The 12,229-nt window shown below is 43.1% G+C and overlaps 1 protein-coding gene across 2 annotated transcripts in view; it reads left to right on the top strand.

Moving 5' to 3' along the window:
- Pld5 (phospholipase D family, member 5) overlaps window positions 1-12,229 on the top strand; it is a 338,384-nt gene that overhangs the window by 73,021 nt on the left and 253,134 nt on the right. The gene's annotated exons all lie outside the window — the stretch shown is intronic.

Below are 12,229 nucleotides of genomic sequence, written 5' to 3'. Positions count from 1 at the left end.
TAAACACGGGGGTCTTAGGATTCTCAGGGGATGTGGCAAGAGGCTATCCCGTGGTCTCCGCTGCCTTTGTGGCTTTTTCAGCTGCTTCCCTAGTCGTTGTCATCCCTGACACAGCGGGGCAAAGTAGAAGAAGAATTTATATGAAGTGAAGACTTTAAGTGTTTCCTTTAAAGAATGAAAGAGTGAAGGATGTTGGTAAGCAAAGGATTATATAACATTTAAAAAGAAAACAAAAACTATAATTACACAGGAGAGACGCCTGAAATATACTTATTTGACTGCACAGCTGATGTGTGGGAGATCATTATTCTGTTTATAATCCAGATGAATGAAGAGACTACTGATGGAGTGTGGGGATTTTAGATGCCTGTCTGTCTTTCCAATTATTCTAAAAAAGAGGAAACTGAAAAGCGGACTTCCAGGGAGACCTCCTTTCCCTTGCTTTCTCCCTGCTCGGCCCTAGGTCACTCCTAAGCATGCAGATCCTTAGAGACATAAAGCTGCAAGGGCAAAGTTAAGGTCCCCACTCTCTTGTGATCATCCCTGCATTCATTCTTGTGAATATTTTAGCAGCTTCTTTAACCTGTTGAGAACAAAAGCCTCATCCCTTTCTCCCCAGCCGTCAGGAAGGGAAAAAAACGAACCCAAAACAAAATCACAAAATCAGCATTCTCAGCCTGAACATGAAATGAGACGCTGGGTGTTTTGATGCCTTGTGCTTGAATTGTTGAAGCATAGTGATTTTCCTTACTTCTTCTGAGAATATTCCTTTGGGGATTACCAAGGACCAGACTGAACCGTTGTGAGCGCTCGGCTGTGCCCTCTGGGCACAGGCATAAACACAAGGCCAGTCTTGTAAAGTTCAGACATGAGGTGAGGAAGAAGTCAGGGGCTGAGCTTGTTGAATTGCAATAATAAACTTGCAGCAGGAAGGAATGCAGGTCCTTAAGCACAGTGACTTAACCTAGGAGTTGGAAGGAAGGCATAGTATGGATGGGAACTTCAAGATGCTTGCAACTAGCCGTCCTCTGGGTATGTTGATTAATTGCTATTCAGAAGTCTGGAAAGAATTCCCTAGTTAGACCCAGTCTGAATGGGCTTTTCTTAATGACAGACTCCAAAGTGAAAGTGCTTGCTGGGAAGATATGCTAAGCAGTGGTTCTACTTCTAGACTAAAAACTACGAGTTGGAGGTGAGGCAGCCTTTGATTGGAAGGGGAAGTTAGTTCGTCATGAAGGGTTCTTTTTTTCACAAGGGAAGGAAACCAATCAGGCTTCTCACCATACTCCTGTTTCCCAAAGAGAAGACACTGCTAAGAATGTTCTCCTTGACCTCATTAGAACGGGGAGCCTGTTGTTACAGCAAATAACCAGTCCCCCCAGGACTCTGTCCTCCAATTCCTCTTCTTTTTACTTTGTTTTGCTTGGAAACATAAAGGGCACGGGAATAATGGCAGCCAGCCCGCACAGTTGCACTCAGTTTAAGGTTATTTCAGAGCAAAGGAAGTGTGCAGGTTCTTCCAGACCGTCGTTTACACACTCGTACTCGGTAGCTTTTACCTTTGTCTTGAAGTATATATTTTAGAATTATTTATACTTGCTTCGATGGAAGGCACACTGAAGTGCTTTTGTATGGACACACAGTTAGCTGCTATTCCTTGACTTTACAGTGTGTGTGTGTGTGTGTGTGTGTGTGTGTGTGTGTGTGTGTGCATGTGTGAGGAGGCCAGAGATTGTTGTTGTTGTTGTTCTTTTGAGACAGGGTTTCTTACTGACCCTAGAGCTCACTGATTAGTTAGACTGGCTGGCCACTGAGTGCCAAGTATCCACCCGCTTCCCCCGCCTGGGCACTGGGAGGTTCAAATGCACATACAGGGCATTTACATTGGGGCTCCGTGCTTGCAAAAGGAACCCTGTACCAGAAGCCCTGCTTATCAACACAGTCTTGCAAGCTTATAGGAGGAGAGCCAGGCCTAGACAGGCTCATGGCAGTAAGTCACGGAACCCTCTGAGACACAGTCTCAAAACTGAACTCACCGATGGCATTTCTCCTCTAGGTTCCCAATGTCACCTGTTTGAGTTTCTTGTCATTTGCTTGGTTTGGGTCATATAATGAAATAGCTTTTTTTAAAAAAAGGCTAACTTTGTAAAGTAAGGATATTTATTTAGCCCTCAACCTGCGGGTTAAAGACAGTGTTGGGATCAGCTCATGTCTGCGACAGACTTCCTGGTGAACAACCTGGTGGCAGACATGAGTGTGAGAGTGAAGTTGCCAGGCAGGAAGGTTGAGAGCTGTTATTGTCAGCCTCGGCTTTTATTGAGATCTAAGCCAAGGGTCCTACAAGAACTACCTTGATCCCTTAAGGCTCTCTCAGACCCAAAGACTTCCCTCTAGGCCTCACTTTCTTATGTGCTACCCCAAGAATCCAACACACAAAGCCTTTGGGGAAAACTGCATCCGATCCTCCAAAGTATCTTCCAGTCAGGATTGCTGGGAGACATGAGAAGGAAACCACGGCGGGCAGTGATGTAAAGGAGACATTTGCCCACACTGGCCACCGATCAGAGCCGAGTGTGAAAAGAGGCAAAGAGGCAGGTGAAGCAATCAGCATAAGAAGCATGAAGGAACCGCCCTGTGTAATTCATCCATCACCGGCCAGGCCCCTGCCTCAGTCTCTTCAGATTATCACAACAACATATTTTTACTGGGTCCTTTACGAGTAACACAGATTCATTTCCTAGGCTTCCAGGAGGCACGAGCGGCATCTCCTGTACTTTTAGTGTCTGGCGACACTTCATAGGTAATGCGTGCTGGCTATGTCACCACAGGGTGGAAGAGGCTAGCTTATTCTCTGGGCTTCTATGTAATGGCCCCTATCTCATTTGGATAGCAGATCCCATAGGGCCTCTTTGCCTCCCAAATACCCACCTTATGTTATTAGCATACTGCAGGTCAGGATTCAGGAAGATGATTGGTGGGAAAAGAAGCACTCAGATAAAGTGCAGTGTCTTTTACAAGGAAGGTTCTGTGTGTGGGTCATTAATAAAGTTAAAGGTATAAGTAAAGGAAGGAAAATATGAGCATACACTTCTATGTATCATATAGCTGTATCATATCATCTCTCTATATATAATATATGTATATATATACATATATATAATGGTATATAATATTTTGTTTATTGGGCCCCAGATAACAGGCAATAGAAGACATATCATATAGTTAAATATGTGTTGAAATAGTTTGTGAAATATGTGTCTCTGCCGTCTGTCATTACTCCTGCGTGAGTGCTCACACACAATGTGAAGTCAGTCCTATGAAGTCCTTCAAAGTCTAATGAAGTGACTTGAAGTGATTTGGTGTTCACTTCAACAGTTTAGTTTGTTCTGGGAGGACACCGTAGGTTCAAAGTATGAAATACCCTTGTGATTATGTTTCCAGTAACAGAATGCGGACTCACAGGATAAGAGGAACAGAGGAATACAGAACACTGTTCACTCGTCCACAGGTTATAGGTTTGGGGACTGGCATGTAGAGGACAAATTGAATATGGCTAGCAATTAGTGGTGACTGCAGTGCTGTTTCCTTAGTAACCTGAAGCCATATGGGTGATGAATGGAAAGAGGAGAAGGACAAATGAGTGTCTACTGAAGATCTTGTCCCAAGCCCCAGACCAAGGCACATACAAGAAAGATCCATGTGACCTCAATTACATGGACAAGCTGCTGCCTACTGGGGAAGGGGAATTGAATGTGTTGTTTGGCTCTAAGATTCTTCTTAAAGGTAGTGTCAAGAGCATTAAAAATGTATAACATACATGACAATTCTATAATGAGAGCAAATGTCTCTCTTATTTATTTTCTGTGGTATTTAGGAAGGGCCTGCTTATGAAGCTGAAGAAAAACAAAAAAACAAATTGGGGCTTGACTCATATCTTCATCAGACAAAAGTGCCTCATAGCACTGATGGTCACTTCGCTATGGATACTGCACCGGTCCATTAGGTCACAAGACAGAAGAATTCTATATGTGAGGTATTGCAAAAAATGTCATTGATCTAGCTAAAGGCTATAACTCTTTTGTTTGGTGTTGGCTGTAAAATCACTCTGATAGACCCAAATCTTTGAAAAACATGAAGTAGCTGACAGCTAGATTTTAAATAGGCTTGAGATGAGTGAAACCTGTAAGGAGATGCCGGTAACATTTGTCCTTATCCCTGATTGCAGCTGAAATGTCTTTCTCTAACTATGAGCACAGCAGTTGCATGCAGGCTTCCGGGGTCCTTTAGCGTAACCGTACACTGCCATCCTCTCTCCTGTCCTTACAGTTCGCTGGCTTCAATTCTCTTCACTGGTCGGCTCCCCAGGCTCCTTTTAGTGTTCCTTGTAGGCCACCTTAAGCACCTAAGTAGATGAATAACCGTCCCAATTTACACCCGATGCTACCTGTAAGACTTCCCCAATTTTAATTTGTTGGTTATGAATATGCTTTACAAAACTGCTTGTAACTTAACTATAATATCAGTGAAAAAAAACAATACTCATTTATCCAACACTTGTAAGAATTGCCTATTTAAATTGCGTGCAAATGCATTAATGAATAATGAATTAATTTTTTTAAAGGAACAGAAAATTAAATACTATACCAAAATTGATTTTGCTGCGTTCAGGACTGTATACGTCTCTCCCTGCCCATCTTCTTAATTTGTTTGGCATGTTGATTTACTTAAGCAGGGTTGTGTTAGTAAAGTGATCTGTTAAGCTCACGTCAGAACTGGAAAACGTGCATAAATCATAAGTGTACAACTCACATGTTTGCAAAATAAGCTCAGAGAAGATGCCATTGCTGGCTCCTGGAAGCCCTGGTACAGCTGCTCACGGTCCCCCTTTATTACCCTCAAGTTCAGGTCTACTTATTTTTGAACTTTATACGCACTCCTTTGTTTTTACTTTTAAAATTAAGTGAATGGTCCTTTTGCTTAAAATTCTGTTGGGCTGTGCTGCCTGTACTTGGACAGAGATGAGGAGTGAGCTTCCCACAATGCTGACAATGGAAGAGCTGGGAGGATAGCTTAAAACGTCTTATTGTCTCTTTTAAATGGTTCTGCACAAGAGCATCTTTATGTATCTTCTACAAAGAAAAACCCATACAAACATTTTTCACCAAGACTATGTTGTTTAGAGTAAGCCCTTGGGGTACTCTAGAATGGACTGAGATAGAACACCCTGTATATTTGCTGGAGGCCATGGCCAGGTCACCTTTGTGCCCCACGGTGGGTTCTGGGCCCATTGGAGAGTCTCTAAGCAGTCAGCAGAAAGGTGCTTCCCCTTTGCCTTAAATGAAGCTCAGGGCTGAGCTTGTAAAAGTACCAGAGACTTTTAAATAGAAGAGATAAATTATATATCACGAGGGCTAAAGTATGTCACAAGTTAATTTCTGCATATCTTTATGAGAACTCAGAAATAATTCAATAGCCTTTTGAGGACTGACATATTGAGATGTAATGGATGCAGAGATTCAGTAATACAAAATTGCCAAGTTCCAGCATCAGCCTCCTTGAACCTCTGAGGACTTTTCTCCCAAAGCTTACGACTGCTCTTACGTTTCATTTTTGTTATTGGTTTGTATGATTTTGTTTCTTTAGTTAGGGTCTTGGTATGGAACATAGACTGCCCTGGAACTTAAGACCCAGCCTCAGCTTTCTTACTTTTGGGATTATAGGAGTGAATTACCAAGTCTTGCTTACTTTAAAATGTGCTGATGTAATATATACTCAAATGTCAGGAAATCTAATTTTTTTTACTTACTTTATGGGAAGATGGGAAAAGCTTACAACAACAAATGTAAAGGTAGCTTAATATGTAATAACAAAGCACTGAAGTTTAGCAAGCCTGCATATACACATACACATATGTCATATGCACACATACATAATATTTTATGAACTTCTGGAACTCAAGTCAAGTCAGGTGGCTCACAACCTGCCTATGGCTCCATCTCTAAGAGGTCCAACCTACACACACACACACACACACACACACACACACACACACACACACATACACACACACACACGTACACACAAATAAATCTTTAATAAATAAATAAAGATTTTCTTTTTCAGATTTTCAATGATGCCCGTGGTAATAACAGAATATTGATAGTGTGCTGAAAAGAGTGGGGTCGCTCAGGACCAGCAGATGGGCTTTGTTCTTACATATCTACACATACACATATGCAATGCACATACATGTACAAGTGTTAATAATGGCCATTGGTAAGGTTTCCATTTTTGCTAAGCTGTATCCCGACGTTTTGCCTCATGTTGTAACCACTTTTACGTCGTGTTCTCACACTGCTATTTGCTGTTTTCCAGTTGTCTATCTTCTTAAGATTGTGAGTTTCCATGGGTAGGAACCATGCTCCTCTTGTAATCTTCATGACCACAGCATGCCGAAAGTTTATTCGGTTATTTCATGTTGAAATTTGAATGGGATGCATATTAATTAGCCCAATTTGCATATATTTTATGGCTGTCATTGCATTCTAATAAACATAGCTCTCCATCATCATTTTAATGCACATAAATGCTTTTTCCAAATTTTCCTCAAAATCTTTCTTTTTATATAACATTGCTGCATGAGCATCTTTGAACATTCAAATATCAGCAGCTGCCAAGCAGACCTTCAGATAACAACTCATTCCACACCAAGGGGCAAATGACCCGATTTAAAAGGGTTAACCCAGGTGTGGTGGCCCCTGCCTGTGACATCAGTACATAAGATGTAGAGGCAAGAGGAGGAGGGAGTTTAAGGCCTCTGTGGGCCACCAGAGACTGTCACAAACAAATAAGCAAAACCTTCAAGTGGACTGGCAGAGAGCGTCACAGGAGCAGGCAGGGAGAGGAAGAGACGAACGTTTTTGAGGATAGAGTAGTATGTTTGGATTCTAGATTGTGTTTAATCTGAACATAGAGAAGGGGCTTGGCAGTCAAGAAAGGTTAACATGGGTGAGCCCAGCAGGGTTTAGTCTCAGATGTTTTCTAGCTTAAGTCTCTGGCTCTGAAGCTGGACCACCTTGAAGCACAGACTCTCTTACCCAGCCTTGTCTTCCTTTGGTTCTGTTGGTTCGGATGTATAGACTTTTGCAGATGAGTAATGGTCTGCCCTTGATCAGGTGTAGAGTACAATCAGCCTTGTGGACTTGATGGTCAGCCTCTAAGCATTGCAAATTGAGCATGATGGTTTAGAAACAGAGCTCAGGTGCGGAGTAGCCTGTCCACCCTGGGTGTGCAAAGCTATCATTCCAACTTACCCACTGAGGATAGAATTGTTGACTCAGTGAAGTCATGACCCACTAGTAACCTGATCTCAAGCTTTTAGTTTTTTGGAAAACCAGCACTTGCTCCCTAGAATGACTCAAAATTATATAAATGCCTTAAAAATGATGAATTGTGATTTTTTTAAAGTTTTCAACAACGCACTTCAGGCAACTGGGACTTGTCTAGTGAACTGCAGATTGACCTATGTTCTGGGATTTGCTTGCCAGTATCAAGGTCAGAAGACCTATGAAGACCTCTTCGAAACATTTTGTATTTCTACTCATTATCCCCAAAGATATCTAAGGGATCGAAGTATGGGAGAGAAAACAACAAAATCGCACAGTGCTAGCCCCAGCACTTGGGAATGTATAATGACGTCAAGGCTCCCCGACTGAACGTGGTCTGTGTAGAACCCAGGGCTACCCCTCCGAGGATTCCGGCATCCATCCCGCTCTTCGTCTCAATACTTAGGCAACATAAAGATTTTGCTTTGCTTTTTTTTTTCCTTTCAAAAATTTATTTAATATTTAGCCCAAGTATGACTTGCATGAGCTTATTTTAGAGAGCTGGAATTTAGAGAAAGGCTCTGGATATTTTGGAGTTTGTTGCACGTGGGAGGACACAGAGAACACATACATTCACAGCTACAGTAACAGTTATCGCAGCTAACTGGGTGGTCCTCAAGTCTGGATCATAAGAGTTCTCCCAAAGACCACGTGTTAAAAACTTAACCTTCAGCTTAGCATTGTTGGAAGGTAGTGGAGTTTTAAGTGGTGGGACTAAGTAATTGGATGTCTGGTAATTGGAATGGATAGTGGACCTTGGCCCTTTCTTCTCTTCTCTCTTCACAATAAAATAAGAGCTTTACTCTAATTTATCCTGTCACAAGGAAGTGATCCCTCACCACAGACCCAAATCAATAGGGCCAATGACTCATGGACCTTTACAACTGAGCTCGTCTGGGTAGAAAATCAACCTTTTCTTCTTACGAGTTGCTTATCTCGAGTGTTTGTAAAAGTAACAGAAAACTGAACAATGGGTAGACAGAAACCGCTGTTCCAGTGGAATTGGCAACATCTACTCAACCGTAGCAAGAGGAGCCTATCTTCTTCCCTGCTTCCCTTGTAACTGCTTCTGTAGTGGGTATATGTGGCCTGTGACTGCTCACCAGCTAGCAGGCATTTGTCTCCCCATCCCTCAGACATACAAGTATACCCCATTTCCCTTGCTTTCCTAGCGATTGTGGATAAAGACCAAGTCAGTTGTATATGGATGCAACTGTCATAAGCCTCCCTACACAAGCCTTGTTGTGAATGTGGCAAAGCTATCAGTCTTCAGAGGACCCTTCTAAGCAAAACCCTCTTCTTCCACACCTGCCCCTGACTTGATATCTGCATGAGCAAAATGTAACTTTTGTCTGTAGCTGAGCCCTTTCTCATCTTTCTCTGTTTGTTTGTTTGTTTTTACAGCAGGAGTGAACCTTGCTCTGTCTCCTAGGTTTAGATGTTATGGCATGCAAGAGATCGTGCAGGGAAAGTGAGGGCTGTGCCTGAGACTTGGGTCTCTATGGGGGAGGGAAACAGAAAACATGGAAAGAATAAGCAGAAACTTTACCTCTGGGGATAAGTGCTACAGTGGAGAAGGTTGTTAAATCCCTCTGAAGACGCCCGACTTTGTGGGAAATGGAGATCTTTACGCTTAAGTAGGAGTTGTTTGTTACAGTCTGAAATGAGGAAAATAAGTATCGAGCTATCACAGAAACATACATCAGCACCCCATGCCTACCTCCTCAACCTTTCCTCCAGGTCTCCATGAAAATTCTAGAAAAAAAAATTCAGGTTGTGTTTTTCCAGCAAATTAGTGAAGGTGGCTGTTCAGGATGTGTGGTCTGGGGTAGTGTCCTTGAGGGCTCTTGCAGCTCTCAAAGGCAAGAGCAAAGGTGATTGCCCTCAGTGGTCCCAAGTGGCTTAGTATGGATTTTTGTTCCTTTTGATGCCTTTAATGATCAAAGGGAAAATAGCACCAGATAAGGGACATGAGGGAATTTCCTTAAAGTTTGAATGAGCCTTTGTGAAACTGTAATTTGAGAGAGGCACCTCCTTTGTCCTTACCATCCTTCAAACCTTCAAACCGGGGGTAAAATTAGGGCTTTGATTTCATGCTGAAAGTACAAACTTACCTGTGCCACAGGTTAAGATCTTATTCATGGGAGTTTGTGTTGTTGTTGTGTTGCATTTTAGCTAAGATATGGAAGAATGCTCAAAATGACCTAAGTTAGCTTTTAAATTATTACTATGAGCAACTAGAGTGTTCTGCCTGTGGCAAGTCTTCCAGCAGGGGCTTCACTATCTCCCTCTCTCTCCTATCTCTGCTTTGTCAGTTCGATTCTGTTATCACTGACCTCTGTCTGGACGGAGTATTCCAGGTTCTTGGCACCTTGCTTAAAGAAATGAGGAATGACACACAAATAGCAGAGTAACAAAGGAGTTTATTCAGAAGCAAAGTGAAAGCAGAGAGGGGGGGCATCGCCACCAGGGAACAGCAGCCTCCAGATTGGATGTGCTCCAGAGCCCCTGGTTACTGCTGGAGATTTCTCTCTTTGAGACTGAAGGTTGGGGCAGGGTTCTGGTTTTTTTTTTTTCTTCTTCTTCTTTTTTCCGGAGCTGGGGATGGAACCCAGGGCCTTGCGCTTGCTGGGCAAGCGCTCTACTACTGAGCTAAATCCCCAACCCCAGGGTTCTGTTTTAATCCAGGCAGGATTGGTACACTGTCCCTGATTCCAAGATATGTCCCAGGATGTGTTTAATCACAAGAAGGGAGTAACTAGAGGCTGCCAGGAAGTGGTTAGGAATTGTGGGGGTGGAGTGCCCTCCACTTTGTTTGGAAAGGGTCTGAGTATAACTCAAAACAGGTAGGAGTCCCCACTCAGTGAGCTGTCTCTGCAAACTCTCTGCCTCAGTTCGCCTGGTTTTCCCTGAAGACTCCTGCTAGCAGCACATTCATTAATAAGTCAGTACACAAGACTGTCTCTCACTAGACCTTCTGACATAGCGGCTAGATCTAGGTAACTGGAGTGTCTGCACCCCACCGTCAGACACCCCAGCACTGTAATACACACCCTAACCTATCTCTTCTCTGTGTAGACACTGATTTATTTGGTCAGCTGTGTCTGGGAGCATAGCTTATCCTGGTCAAACTTCTGCTTACCATGGGTCACGTGAGGACCTGATAAAAGACAATGTTATGGTGAAGGTGACGAATAACACGTATGCCATCTTCCACTGAGAGACCAGCATTTACACATATCTTCTTCTCACCTACACAGCCCTGTTCTTCAGGCCTAGTCTTACAAATGCCCAAACAACCAATTGGCCATTTAAGACATCACCCCTTCCCCAACTACCTGTGGGCTGAACATACTCCAGAGCTTCCAGAGGAGATTTGGGGACCTTTGAGAAGTTCCTTGTTCATTTTAGACATAGCATCCAAACATCTCTAGTCAAAGCACTCCAAAATGCTTGCAATTTCTTATCCCCACTAAAGTATAAAGATCTGGGGGGAAGAGAAAGTATGACTTTCAAGTGAAGGAATGAGAACAGTCCTCCATGATATCACCGTTTGTAAGTTACAGAACATAGTAAGTGCTTTTCTGTTGCTATGATGAAACACCTTGACGGGGGTAACTTATAGAAGTAAGGGTTTATTTGAACCTATGGTTCCAGAGGGCCAGAGTCCTTCACTGCAGAGAGGCATGGTAGCAGGCAGGCATGGTGGCTGGAGAGGAGAGATGAGTGCTCACATCCTCAACAGTAAGAATGAAGAAGATATGGGGTGGGGATTTAGCTCAGTGGTAGAGCGCTTGCCTAGCAAGCACAAGGCCCTGGGTTCAGTCCCCAGCTCTGAAAAAAAGAAAAAAAATAATGAAGAAGATAAAGCAACTGTAAGTAGAAAAGATTGTTTATTCACCATTTGACCTCCCAAGGGACAAACTTCTCCAGCAAGGATGTCCACCTAAACCTCCCCGTTCATCAACCAAGGACCCAGTTTTCAAATATCTGAGCCTATATGGGACAGTCTCATTCAAAACCTCATACTGAGTCAAGCAGCACAAAGGTGGGAGTGTGAGAGTAGGGAGACCAGATTTGGATCTCAGTTCTGCCCGTCACCAAATGTGTGGCCTTATGCAAAGTTCTTCTCTGAGTCTCAATTTCTTCAAAGGATGAAATGAGAATAAGTAAACACATATGAAGTGCAGAGGGTATTTATAAAGCTGCCATGTAGTATTCACGGAAGCTCAGTTAACTCTCAGAGGACAGAGGTAGGAGGGGAAATGAAGAGGAAGGATGAGTCACGGGGTCAGTTTGCCTAGTTGCTTCCTCTGTGAGCAGGACTGCTGTGATCTTAAAATGTCAACTACTCCAGAAACCGCTTGCTGGAAAGAACACAGTGTTGTCTCCAGTGTCCTTTGCCACCTGTGAGGACATGAGTAAGACTCCTCCACAAGCAAGAACTCCCTAAGTCACCACTGCTCTCAGGCCCAAGACTTGGCCATCAGGATAGAGAACTCTGATTTCTTGTATGCTATAATAAAAACACAAATACTTGATCTTTGTCCCTCTTACCTAGGTAACCACCCAAGGCCTTTGGGATTCCTGAGTGGTAGAAATGTGTTATCTAAAAAGTCCTTTGCCGTGCACCCCAGGCATAGTAATCCCAACAGACGACACCAGGCCACCCATAACAATTTAAGACATGACTGAGAAGAAATAGCATTAATTTATAGTCAGAATGTGCCACTCTCCGCCTTTATATACTCCTTCCAGTAACTCTGGGAAGATGCAAGGGACTAGAAATTGAGTTGACTTGCCAGTGACAATCCCATTAGTCATGTATGTGAGTGACCACAGTC

The sequence above is a fragment of the Rattus norvegicus genome, chromosome 13 (assembly GCF_036323735.1).
Source record: "Rattus norvegicus strain BN/NHsdMcwi chromosome 13, GRCr8, whole genome shotgun sequence".
Classification (NCBI taxonomy): domain Eukaryota; kingdom Metazoa; phylum Chordata; class Mammalia; order Rodentia; family Muridae; genus Rattus; species Rattus norvegicus.
Note: the sequence above shows the minus strand (reverse complement) of the source record. Positions and strands in the feature narration are given on the sequence as shown.